The sequence below is a fragment of the Mustela putorius genome, unplaced genomic scaffold (assembly GCF_011764305.1).
Source record: "Mustela putorius furo isolate JIRA1106 unplaced genomic scaffold, ASM1176430v1.1 tig00000461_pilon_pilon_pilon, whole genome shotgun sequence".
In the NCBI taxonomy this organism is placed as follows: domain Eukaryota; kingdom Metazoa; phylum Chordata; class Mammalia; order Carnivora; family Mustelidae; genus Mustela; species Mustela putorius.
In genome coordinates, this window is record NW_025421390.1 from 1,089,240 (window position 1) to 1,103,722 (window position 14,483).

Genomic DNA, 14,483 nt, shown 5'->3' on the forward strand with positions numbered 1-14,483 from the left:
CAAGTCCCTATAAGGCATGTAATTATTAGTCCCCAATGAGCACCTTATGTATGCTCTCAGACACATAGCATCCTTTCCATTGTCCAGTGTGGATTAACCATCCATGCAGTCAACTAGTCTAAATTTTATTAAATGTACTTCTTAATAAGGCTCTCAGTGATGAATCCCACGCTAATGACCAGGTACACAAAAGGCACACTTCCACTTATACCAAAATTATTTTCTTCATGTTCTAAATTTCTGACAGGGTGCCCTTTAGTTTTAATAACACATATTTGGTAAAAATTCTCCATGTTTGTACAATCCACATTCACTGTGATTCTCTACTATTCAGTATTGAACTTTCACTTTCAAGGATAGGTTCTTAAATAACAAAAACTAACATCTATTGAATGTTTACTGTATTTAGACTCTTCACTAAATCTTTTTTTTTTTAAGATTTTTATTTATTTATTTGACAGAGATCACAAGTAGGCAGAGAGGCAGGCAGAGAGAGGGGGAAGCAGGCTCCCTGCTGAGCAGAGAGCCCTATGCGGGGCTCGATTCCAGGTCTCTGAGATCATGACATGAGCCGAAGGCAAAGGCCCAACCCACTGAGCCACCCAGGCACCCCTTCACTAAATCTTTATATGAAATATATCCCTTAATACAACCTTTGGAAATAAATTCTAAATCTCTCACCATGCCCATTTAGCACAAAAGAAAAGAGGTCCAGGTAATGGAGAGCTTGTGTATTAATTACACGGTATCAGAGCCAGTAAGTGGTGACATTGAACCCAAGTCTGACTGCAGTGTCCAATCCAAAGTGCCATCCTTATATGGATGGACAATGACCGACCCAAAAATCCAGAATCCACTCATCTTTAGAAAGTTGGTCAGCACTAACAGTCCTCATTGTAAGCATCCCCAGCACCTTCACTGATCACACTACTCACCTTCCCTATTCATCCTCCCTACTTTCCCTGGGTTATTGGATCCATTCCCACGACTTTCATAATCCCCATTTTTTCAGTCTAGAAAACTGAGCCTTAAGGAACTTGTCTAAGACCATACAGCTAAGAAATGTAGAGCAGACTCAAATCCGACACCCATCTTCACTCTTCACCCCTACGCAACGCTGCCTGCCCAGGATTTACCTTCCTCACGAAGCCTTAAGTCCTTCGATGCGCCCTACTGCCAATGGCTTTGGTTCCAGCAGCAGCATCATTTAGTTTAACCTTTCACCAGACTTCTCACTTCATGCCCCTGTCCACACTGCTCCACAGAAATTTGTGCAGTGACAAAAACATTCAACAATCTGCACTAATCTGGTAGACACGTGCTTTCTGAGCATCTGAAAAGTGGCTGAAGCCACACACAGATTTTTTAATTTTAATTAATTTAAATGTGAATGTAAATGGTCACATGTGGCATATGGATACCATACTGGAAAGCACAGCTCCAAACAGTCCTCAAGTCTCTCCTGTTCCCAAACCTTCATGTTCATCAGGCTCAGCCATGTTCCCTCCCTCCTTGGGTTCCAGGAAGTTTCCTGTAGGCTCATAACAGTTCCTAAGATGTTAAGGGTATCTCTGTTTCATAACTAAAAAGTCAAGACTTAGCCTAATTCCTAACTACTACAACAGTTTCTCCTCGTGAGTTTTTTGTTGGATAGAGGCACGATTTTAGCAATGTTCCTCAACATACTCAGGGAAGAAACTTTCGATGGAGAATCTGAAGCAGAAATTTCTGAGGGCCCAAAATGACAAAATGAGGGAGGCAACCCTAACATAAACGCCTTTTCTAACTGGAAACCTCATCAACGAGTATTATGAATCGGTGATTATTATTTCCCCAAGAAATAAGTATTTATAACACAATGGGAAGACTCCAGCTGATGTTAATATTTTGCTTGGTCTGTAGAGTTGCTAAAAACAGTCTCTGCACTAACTTTATTTATTTATTTTTTTTTTTAATATTTTATTTATTTATTTGAGAGAGAGACAGTGAGAGAGAGCATGAGCGAGGAGAAGGTCAGAGAGAGAAGCAGACTCCCCATGGAGCTGGGAGCCCGATGCGGGACTCGATCCCAGGAATCCAGGATCATGACCTGAGCCGAAGGCAGTCGTCCAACCAACTGAGCCACCCAGGCGTCCCTCTGCACTAACTTTAAAGATGTCACATAAATATCTGGGTTTCCAGTACTTCTTGAAAAATCCAAGGGTCTGGAGACCCTGGGCCTGTATTCTCAGCTGGCAAACATCCGTTAGATGTGAGAAGCTGCTGTACTCTCTCACTGGACTGGCACTCCACTTTGCCACAAGCCCTTCTATACCCTCTTGTCCCACTGACACTGAGGCCCGACCTACTTACAACTAATTATTCCCAAAGCACGCTGTTTCCCTCATTTATGTTACAAGCCTTGTAACATAGGGGGATTTTCTGACCCCCGACAGAGCTTTACACAGTCTTTTCATGTACATTATTTCATTTAATTCTTACTACAGTCTTATAAAGAAGGTGCTGTGATTCTCCCTGTTTTATAATCAGGGAGCTGACCCTCAGAAAAATTAAGATTAAGTGAGAGAAGCATGATTTTAAGTTAGGCCCTGTAAGTCCTTCTCTCGTGCTCTTTCTACCATGTCTACCAAGGACCTTGTTCGACAATAGCCCAAGAACAATTCTGTAATTGAAATTTTAGTCAAATTATTTTTATTACAATATTAAAAAAAAACACATTCTTGGGGCGTGTGGGTGGCTCAGCTCCAGAGTGAGGGGCAAGGGGGGTTCCAGCTGCTCCGGGCCCTCCTAGCAGCATGGAAGGCACCACTACCTCACCACATGCCTCTCATTTAAACTCCCCACAAGGGTACTTCTGCTCCATAAAGTCTGAATATAAATATTAATAGAAAACACACTGCGAGTTTAGGAAACATACAGTGATGGAACACTTACAAATTCTCATCTAAATGAGAACAGCAAATGAATGATTTCAGGTGGTTCTACAGGCTGTCAAGAATTGGCCAGCTTTATAATATTCCTATTTGCCAGATTAATTGATGAACTTTGGGGTGGTCCACGGCCAAAGCACTCATATGCATGATCATCAAAGTCCCAGGCCTACATTCTTAGCCTAAGGAACAAAGGCCCCCACATAAAAGGACTTCGACTACAGCACTCAGGCCAATCTGGGATCCTGTTCCAAGAAGCAAAGGCAGAAAGGATAGAGTTGGGGAAAGAGGAACTGTTAACATGAGTCTTACAGACTAGGACATTAAAATGGAACCCATATGGAGACACTTTGTCCCAAGCGCAAAGTCAACACTGGTCAAAAGAGTATAGGATAGCTCCCCTACCTGAAGGCCTCATATGAGCAGTCCTACTAGTCCTACTAGTTATCTCCCCAATACCCAATTTTGTTAAAGTGCTGCAAACAGACAAATGCCCCCACCCTCCCTTGCAGTTGGGTGAGAATGTTATGACCCAGTGAAGAGCTAAAAGCCAAAAAGCCATCTTGAACCGTGAGGGAGGAAAGCCAAGAGCCATCTTGAACCACAGGGAGGAAAGCCTGCTAGAGAATGCAGCTCAAGAGATAAAGACCACTCATCCTAAGATGCTTTGTTGTATGAGCCTGTACTTGGTTAGGCCCAACTATAATAAAGGCCCCATGCAGCCTAAAAGGCCTTCCTCATTCAAAGACCATCTTGTTTACCAATAAATGCATAGCCCTTTCTGATATAGATCAAAGTCATACCTATAATTGTGTTTATTTTAGGTCAAAAAAAATTTTTTTTAATTGCAAAATGATTACCATGATAAGTTTAGTTAACATCCACCATCTTAAATAGATACCAAGAAAATTTTTTTTCCTTGTCATAAGAACTCTTAGAATTTCCTCTCTTGGGAGCCGGGGTGGCTCAGTGGGTTAGGCTGCTGCATTTGGCTCGGGTCATGCCCCACATCAGGCTCCCTTCTCAGCAGGAAGCCTGCTTCTCCCTCTCTCTCCGCCTGCCTCTCTGCCTACTTGTGATTTCTGTCTGTCAAATAAATGAAACCTTAAAAAAAAAAAAAAAAAAGAATTTCCTCTCTTAACTACTTTCAAATATACCATATGGCAATGTTAGTTAGTCATCCTGTTGAACACCACATCCCTAGGACTTATTTGTCTTATAACTCCAAGTCTGGACCTTTTGATCACCTTCCTCCAAATCTCCCTCTCCCTAACCCCTGGCTCTGATAACCACAAACCTGATCCCTTTTTCTATGAGTTTGATTTTTTTTTCTGGATTCCACATGTAAGCAAGGTTATAGAGTATGACCTTTCTCTGACTTATCTCACTTACCATGAAGCCTTCAAAGTCTATCTATGTTGTCCCATATGGCATAGTTCCTTCTTTTTTATGGCTGAGTAATATTCCATTACATACAAACAACTTCTTTATCTATTCATCCATTGAACACTTTGGTTGTTTCCATATCCTGGCTATTGTAAATAATGGTTGCAATGAACATGGGGGCACAGATTATCTCTACAACACAGTGTTTTTGTTTCCTCTGGATATGCTCCCAGGAGTGGAACTGCTGAATTATATGGTAGCTCTATTTTTAATTTTTTGAGGAACTTCTGTACTGTTTTCTATAGTGGCTGCACCAGTATGCATTCCCACCAACAATGCATAAGCATTTCCTCTTCACGTCTTTGCTAGCATTTGTTATCTCTTGTCTTTTTGATGATGGGCATTTTCATAGTGTGAGGTAGTATCTAAATACAGTTTTGATTTGTATTTCCCTGATGATTAATAATGTTGAGCAACTTTTCATATATCTGTGAGCCACTCTTGTATCTTCTTTGGGAAAAGGTCTATTCAGGTCCTTTGCCCATTTTTTCCCCAAGTTTTTATTTAAATTCTACTTAGTTAACATATAGTATAATACTGGTTTCAGGTGTAGTATTTAGTGATTCATCACTTACAACACCCAGTGCTCATCACAAGTGCCCTCTTTAATGCCCATCACCCAGTTACCCCATCCCCCCCCCCACTGACCTCCCCTCCAGCGGCCTTCAGTTTATTCTCTATAGTTAAGAGCCTCTTATGGTTTGCCTTCCTCTTCTTTTTTCTTCTTTTCCCTGCAAAATTCCATATCTGAGTGAAATAATATGGTATTTGTCTTTCTCTGACTGACTTACTTAGCATAATACACTCTAGCTCCAAGCACATTGTTGTAAATGGCAAGATTTCATTCTTTTCGATCCTTTGCCCAATTTTAAATTGGGTGATTGATTTCACATCTACAATTTTGTAATACCAGCACATGGAGCAGGTAAAGAAGGGTATCATAGGATGTAAAAGGATGCCTACTCTCTTTCTACTTAGTTTGTATTAGAATTTGTTGACCAGTTAATTGATCTGCTAACTTTGGCTCTGAAAAACAAATTTGGCCTTTTGTGATACCCACAGAGGCGGGTCCTTCTACCCCTCCACAAGGTCTCTGAGAGATGGCATAGCACAGTGAGGCTGGATGGAAGGGTGGGTGGGGGTCCAACGACCCACGGTGCACATCCCTACTTTGCCTCTTCTTGGCTACATTTGTTCCCTCACCTTTCAAATGAGAGTAAAATACTAGCTTCATAAAATCATCTTGAGGATTTCATAAGAAAAGACACATGAAGGGCTTAACACAGTGCCTGGCACATGGTGAGTGAGTATGCAATAAATGTTAGCTATTACTAACTACTATTAATATCTTGAAGCTTTCCAGTCTTCTCCCTGAAACCAAATACATACCGTGCCCATATGTGCTTAATGTCATTTTTCAAATTTCAGTTTGTTAAAAATATAATGAAATATATATATATATATATGTATATATATACATATATATATACACACACACAAAAGTTCATCCATCAGGGGGGAAGAAAAAAACTTTTCTTTAGCCGTGTGTTTTAGAGTTTAGAAAATATGGTTACCATATGGGGTCTACTCAATAGTGCTAAAATTTGTCATGTAATAATGGTTTTTGCTCAGGAACATTCTTAGTGAAATACCTACCCATTTCTCCACCTTATATCCACTACGAGAAAATAACAGTCAACATGTCAAATCAGCAAATGAAGTGATGAGAAAATCATGCCAAGCAGATTTAAAAAAATCTGTATGAGCAGATTAAAAAAAAAAAAAAAAAAAAAAAGCAATGAAGATCAGGAAGTCAGTGTTCCTCATTCTGCTGCTACTAGAGCAACAACCAACAATACACCAAGCTATAAGGGCACAGCCTCATTTCACGCCCCCACTGTTCCAGCAGTGGGCACTTGCTCCATTGTGTACCTTACATCTCCTCTGACACTTTATCCTTCCCTCCCCCTCCCCAGGCTGCAGCAGCTTTTGCCATAAGCTGCAACATGAACCCTCTTGTGGTCATAACACCCCAGTGAACAGCTGACCATGGCTGGACCAGTAAGTCTGTCCCCAAGGAACTGTGGAACGAAGACTGGAAGGCTGACATCAGTCTCCCTGCTTTCTTATAGTAGAACATGTACAGTTCAGGAGCAGATGGCAGCCATGTTCTGCCACGTGGACTAAGTAAGAAAGAGAAAGCCAGTGTAAGCAAGAGAGAAGAATGGAGCAGACACAGAGAAACCTGTGAGCAACACGGAGGGAGGACTTCCGGGTTCTCCCTAAGTTCCACTCTTTAGCTCTATTCCTAGAGCCCAAATGTATCCCTGCCCTCAGATTCTGAAGGATACTTGAGCCTTCTGCCAGTAAACTCCAGGGCTGGTTTCTGCTCACTGTACTAAGAGACTGTGCCATTATCTATCACCAGAAGACAACTGGTTTCCAGATTCCCTCCCTCACTGTGAACTCCCACACAACAGGAAGAACCTCTGTTGCTCCAATTTTGCCTACTCTGTTCTAAGTTCTGAGCTAGAGGCCTTGAAAAAACACGGTGCTGAGGATCTCAGAGCAGGAGATAAGTAAATAGGTACATAAATAATTTCAATGCACGAAAGGAGGTGTTTTACTAAACACATCAAGACAGTGCTGAGGGAATGCAGCTAGCTATCAGGAGATCAGGAGGAGGAGGCTGAGGTCACATGTAAGCACTGTTAATCCCCAGAGTAGTTCTGTAAGTGAAGTTCACAGGGCAAAAGCTGAATGCCCAGAGAGATCCCTATCAGGCCACATATCAGACAGAGCATGCGCAAATCCTATTGGCTTTCCTCTCGGCAAAATCATAAAACCCACAAGTAGGAAAGAGCTTAACGTTTTTCAGTAGAGACTTCTGAGTTTCACACATGCATGTACTATCACTTTAAAAACAAGTTTAATTATTTTTTTTAAATGTAACTGCTAGTATCTAGCTGTTTTTACCTGTCAAATATTCAGAACTTCAGTTCTGGTAGGATTAATTAGTACCCATGGGAAATGAACTACCAAATAAGCAACCTTTCTTTTTTTAACTTAAAAAAAAAACACTTGTTTCTTATGTACTATGATTATTTAATTCTCTCAAATTGCGGCAATCTCCCAGCTAAATTACATTTCAAATAACTAAATGTTTCACCATTTTGATCCCAATCTCTCTGCAAATCCATCCAGGATATACATCACCAGCTTTAACCTCACTTTTCCACATAATATGGACATGGACTACAAGGCAACAAAGAGACCAATTTTCTAGGTAAAAGTTTTGTAAAAGTGGAAATAAGCAATGCTGGGCCCTGAAAATACTAACTAGGACAATATACTCAAAAGGACAAACTTAATATTGAGCTATATAAAAACTGTCCAATGCTTTAAGCTTTCAAGCTCAAGTTCAGTCCTTCACACTCAGGAACGGAACTTTCCAGTAACTATTTAGTGGTAAGACATCGACAAGGGCCTATGCCAAAATATAAAAATGTCAGTTATAGTCAAACATACAAAAGGACATCCTGGTTCCAATGAACCACTGGAAGCTACTCGAAGTAATCTCAAAAAAATTAACCTTTTGGGGGCACTTAGGTCATGATCTCAGGGTCATGAGACAGAGCCCCGCATTGGACTCTGTGCTAGAGGTATGGAGCCTCCTTGAGATTCTCTCTCCCTCTCCCTCACCCACCCTCCACTCATTCTTTCTCTCTAAAAAGAATAAAATTTAAAAATAAATTAACTTTTTGTTCATCAACAAATCAACAACTTAAGGGAGTGCATTGATCTTCTGGGTTCAATGATACTGATACATACCTCCAGATGTATGCAACCCTTAAAGATTCATTTAGTAATTTTAAGTTATTTAAGAGTAGAGTAGTATAGCAAAGTAGCAGGACACAAGGTTAATACACAAAAGTCAATTGCTTTATTATATACCAGCAATGAGCAAGTAGAATTTGAAATTAAAAACATAGTACCACTGATACTAGTACTCCCAAAAATGAAATACTTGAGTATAAATCTAGCAAAATATGCACAAGATCTATATGAGGAAAACTACAAAATTCTGATGAATGAAATCAAAGAATAACTAAATAAATGAGGAGATCTTCCACCTTCATGGATAAGAAGACCCAATATTGTCAAGATATCATCAGTTCTTCCCAACTTGATGTGTAGTTTCTTTTTTTTTTTTTAAGATTTTATTTATTTATTTGGCAGACAGAGATCACAAGTAGGCAGAGAGGCAGGCAGAGAGAGAAAGGGAAGCAGGCTCCCTGCCAAGCAGAGAGCCCGATGCGGGGCTCTATTCCAGAAGCCTGCGATCATGACCTGAGCCGAAGGCAGAGGCTTAACCCACTGAGCCACCCAGGTGCCCCTTGATGTATATTTTCAATGCAAACCCAATAAAAATCCAAGCAAATCATTTTATGGATATTAATAAACTGATTCTAAAGTTTGTGAGCAGAAGCAAAGGACCCAGAATAGCCAACACCCTACTGAAAGAAAGAACAAAGTTAGAGGATTAATGAATGCCACCAGACTTCAGGACTTACTAACAAACTATAGTAATGAAGACAATGTGGTATGGGTGAAAGAATAGAAAAATGGATCAATGTAACTGAACAGAGAACCTGACACAGACCGCCCCCACCCCCATAAATAACACAAGTGATCTTCACAAAGGAGCTAAGACAATACAATGGAGCAAAGACAGTCCCTTCAACAAATGGGCTTGAAAGACTGGCACCCACTTGCAAAAGAATGTATCTAGAGAGACCTTTACACTCTTTACAAACATTAACTCTAAATGGATCATAGACCTAAATATAAAATGCAAAATATAAAACTCTGTTCTGACAGTCCCAAGCCTACTGATGGTAGCACCATCGGTTAGAAATATCTGAAGCACACGTTATCACTCGGAGTGAGCTCCACAGACACTTTCCCTACTATAGCCCCTACTTTTGGCTGGGCCATTTCTTGGGTTCTAAGCTCAATCACAAAATACAGTTCACCAAGAAACCACTACAGAAATTTGAGGAACCAGATTTATTACTCATAAGTTCTGGATAGTACACAGCACTCCAGAGGGTCACAGAGCAAGGTCACAGGTAGAGAAAGAGAGAGAATGGACCCAGGGCTCTGCCTTTACTAGGGTCCAAGGGTGGTGTTGAGGGTTTCACAGGTTCACTCTTTACTGGCTAAATTAAAACATAAGAACAAGAATTAAGGCACTGAAAGGGAGAAGGGGGATCTCTCAAGCAGATCTCTTAAGCAGTCACTTACCTAGGTTACCCAGAGCTTTCTGAAACAAGGACCTTCATGTGTGGGAATGGCCTAGTCCCTTATCTGGTTGTCTTATCAGAAGCTGTGTCATACAACCAGCAATACATTTATTCAAGATGGATGCCTTTTGAAGTAAATGCCTCCACAACCAAAATGTCAGGAACTTATACTACAAACTCCTAGAAGAGGAAGTAAAAGAAATTCTAGATGACCCTGGACATGGTGATCATCTTTTTAGGTCCAACATCAAAGACACAATCCATAACAGAAATAATTGATAAGGGCGCCTGCGTAGTTCAGTTGTTTAAGAGTCTGCTTTGGTTCAGGTCATGATCCCAGAGCCCTGGAATTGAGCCTCACATCAGGCTCCCTGATTAGTGGAGAGTTTGCTTCTCCCTCTGCCCCCTCCCCTGCTCATGTCTGCTCACTCTCTCTCTCTGAAATAAATAAATAAAATCTTAAAAAAAAAAAAAGAATTGATAAACTGTATTTCTTTAAATCTAAAATTTCTGCTCAGTGAATGACAATATCAAGACAATGAAAAGATAAGCCACAGACTGGGAGAAAACATTTACCAAATAAATAAATAAATAAATAAATAAATAAAATAAATCAAAAAAGGACTATTATCCAAAATATACAAAGAACTCTTAAAACTCAACAATAAGAAAACAAACCATTCAAGTTAAAGACAAACAAACAAACAACAAGAAGAAAAAAAAAAACAGGGGTCAAAGACCTTAACAGACACCTCACCAAAGAAGATCTACAGATGGCAAATAAGCACATTAAAAGATATTCCACCTCCTGTTGTCATGGAAATGCAAATGAAAATAACAATGAGGTATCAGTACATGTCTATCAGAATGGCCAAAATCCAGAACACGAATACCATCAAACGCTGGTAAAGATTTGTGAAGCAACAGGTACTTGCCTTCAGTGCTGGAGGGAATGCAAGATGGGACAGCTACTCTGGAAGACAGTTTGGTGGTATTTTGTAAAACTAAACATACTGGTGCCATACGATTCGCCACCAATTGTACTCCTTGGTATTTACCCAAAGGAGGTGGAAACATGTCCACACAAAAACCTGCACAGGAATGTTTACAGCAGTTGTACTGATAAATGCCAAAACTTGGAAGTAACCAAGATGTCCTTCAGTAGGTGAATGGATAAATTGTGCTACATCCAGACAATGGACTATTATTTGCTGCTAAAAAGAAGTGAGCCATTAAGACATGAAAAGACATGGAGGAAACGTAAATGTATATTGCTAAATGAAAGAAGACAATCTAGAAAAAGCAAAACTGTGGACAATAAAATAAAAGATCAGTGCTCAGGGGTAGTGGGTAAAATAGGATGAGGAGGCACAGAGCACAGAGGATATTTAGAGCGATGAAAGTACTGTTTGGTACTATAATGATGGTGTGTCATTATACATTTGTCCATAAAATATACAACAGCAAGGGTGAGTTTTAAATAACCAATGGACTTTGGATGACAACGATGTGTCAGCACAGTTCATCCTTGGTAAAAATGTGCCATTCTGGTAAGTGATGTTGATGGGGGGGGGGGCGCTATATATGTGGGGAGGCATTTTTGAAAAGAAAACAAAGAGTAAAACCAGAGAGGTGGGGTAAAGATCATACCAGAGAAAAAGGACATCCCACACATATGTACCTACAGGGAACCCACACATCTCTCTGGAGCCTTAAGACTCCTTGCCTGGGCCTCTCCCTCTCCCCATACTACTATGAACCTTTTCAGATTAAGTAAACTTTTTTTTCTCAGCTTTTTTCCTACTCTGTTCAGATAAAGCTCAAAGATCTACACTGTGTACATCTGATACACAGAAACTTCCCACATTGCAACCAAATTCCAAACCAATTTAATCCGTCCAAACGGCCTGTTAATTCAGCTGACTACTATGTTTAAGCATAACTAGCCTAATTCAGTCTTACCTTCTGGAGAAAAATTACACATTCTTCAAAACTGTTTACCATCTGAGCTTTGAAATATAAAGAGAACTTATTAAGCCATTCATACATAAATTCAAAAATCAGAATATAATAAATAGCCATTCCCAACACCCCTTCTCCCGCAAACAAAATCAACCTTTAACATATCAGACAGCTAGGATTCTCCAAAGGCCAGAAATGCCAATGAGCACTAAAACAGATTACTATAATTCTAATAGCATGCGAAAATTCTCTTCTACTGAAGGGAACTGATTCCAGAAAAATATTAATCCAGATCAACAAAATAATAGGCAATGTTGTAATTTTACAAGTTTTTTTACATTAGAATTTAAATGAATTTAAAATATTACATCCATCTGCTTTGAAAAACAAAGAAAATAAAGAAAACACAAAACTCTCCAAATTCAAATAATTATAGGTGGCTCCATCAGTTAAGTGTCCAACTCTTGGTTTCAGCTCAGATTATGATATTGGGGTCTGAGAGCGACCCCTGAGTTGGGCTCCTCTCTCCAAGAGAGTTGGGATTCTCTCTCCCTCTTCCTCTGTCCCTTTCCCTGCTCGCTCTCTCTCTCTCTGTCACACACACACACTCACTCTCTCCTCTCTCAAAAAAAAAAAAAAAAAAAGGATATATTCATGTTTTGTATTTAGAGCCACAGTCCTTAATGTCTATAGAGGACCTAACAATATGTGAAGTATGAAAAAATCAATTCAGGGACCCCTGGGTGTCTCAGTCAGTTAAGTGTCTGCCTGGGCTCAGGTCATGATCACTGGGTCCTGGGATGGAGGCCTGCATCTGGCTTCCTGCTCAGTGGGGAGACTGCTTCTCCCTCTGCCCCTCCCCCCACCCATCCCAGCTTGTTCTCATGCTCTCTCTCTCTCATAAATAAAAACTTCTAAAAAATTAAATAAATAAAACGTATTAGAAAAACAGCCCACAGGAAGGAAGGCAAAGCCTAACATCCCCATAGGAATGGCTAGATGCAGCACTTCAGAGCACAGCCTCACTGAACCCCCAGAATAATCCCACGAGGTAGGTATTCTTTTAATTCCCATTTGACAGCTGCAAAGGTCATCACACCACTGGCAGATGGCAGCAGTAAGCATCAAACTCAACTCTCCCTGACTTGAGCCCCAGGCTCCAACATTGCTACAAAGCCTCCAGAGAGGGGATAAGAAGGGATAAACGCTCCGCCTAATTTACCAGTGCCTGCCTTTATTCTATATATTTACTGTGTATAGCATGAGGCTGGCTTATAAAAGCTGTCTTAATGTTTAACATATGTGCTTCCTCCTTCCACCCCTACCTAATTTTTTAGAAAGATGGGCTTTCTGGATATCTTTCCATTTCTTCTACTTCTTCTAAATACCCAAGAAATTCAAACTACTGGCAAAACACAAGAGAAAGTGCTGCCTTTCAGACTCAGAGGAAGACAGGAAAGCCATATCTCCAATGCAGTTTCCCCACGGGTAGGCAGCAGGGTGTCCCTCTCGTGGCCTTGCCCAAATGGCCTTAGCCAGAAATTGTCCATAGGAAGGGATGGCACAGCGGTATCTCCCCATCTGTCAAGAGAGGCCAGCAATCTGGACTTTTATATGAAATCCAGATTTTTAGAACTTGGCTACTAATTCAACTTCCAGAAACACTGCATAGGGTCAACATGCGCCTAAGGGTGAACTCCACCCTCCAGCTGCGGGCTTGTGATGCCCAGGCTTCCAGTGGAGAGTAGCTCAGACATACACCCTTATCTTAAAATAATCCCCATGGAATACACGGAAGATACAGCCCCTGACATCCAAGAGACAAGCGGGGACAATGGACACATCATTTCAGGACAATGACAAATGGAAATGGGAAGAGGTCTGTGAAGGAGAACACAGCAGCCAGCAGCCACATCTATCTCCTGCCCACTGGCTTTCAAGGGGCAAGTCTGGGAAGTGGAAGTATAAAAATCCGAGTAACATTACCCTTCTGTATCTAGAGAAGAGAAACAAGGGCTCCGAACTATATGAACACACACAAACAAAAATTCAATAGCCCTGCCTTTGTGTGTCCAAGGTAACTCTTAAAATAGTCAAGCCTTAATGGAACCATAGCAACAGGAAAAGCTTACCTACTTAGAGGCATGGTGGTATCATAAGAAATAAACTCCCCTCTACTCAGCACCATCTATGCTCCCAGTAACAAAGCCAAGTGCTGCAGGAATGTCAGCTCATCTCAATCTCACAACTACAGGAGGACGCATTATGCCCAATTTACAGTAATGAAAACTGAAACTCTGAAGTCGCAAAGTTTGGGAAAGAGCCAATCATCTGGAGCCAAATGATGCCTATCCTATTAAAAGCTCACCAACCTGGACAGAGAGACTCAGGCTATTATCAGAGACAGATAACAGGATGCCATGAAGAACAACTCATTAGTTACAGTAACTGAAAAGTATAGAACCAGTATTTTTTTTCTAAGATTTTACTTATTTATTTATTTGACAGAGAGAGAGAGGTCACAAGTAGGCAGAGAGGCAGGCAGAGAGAGAGGGGGAAGCAGGCTCTCCACCGAGCAGAGATCCCAATGCAGGACTCGATCCCAGGACCCTGAGATCATGACCCGAACCAAAGGCCCAACCCACTGAGCCACCCAGGCGCCCCAGTATAGAACCAGTATTAAAAGAAACCCACAGTAGGCCCTGTTGATTATGAAATTTAATTCTGTGATAAAGGCAGTTTCACAAAAACATACAAAAGAAAGCATAAGGACTAGGCAGTAAATGAAGTCGAAATAATCAACAGCAAATTTCAGAAATACCCTTTACACTCCCCAGTT

General features: G+C 40.7%; 1 protein-coding gene across 3 annotated transcripts in view; it reads right to left on the reverse strand.

The window, feature by feature from the left end:
* WDFY2 (WD repeat and FYVE domain containing 2) overlaps window positions 1-14,483 on the reverse strand; it is a 181,707-nt gene that overhangs the window by 156,893 nt on the left and 10,331 nt on the right. The window lies entirely within an intron of this gene.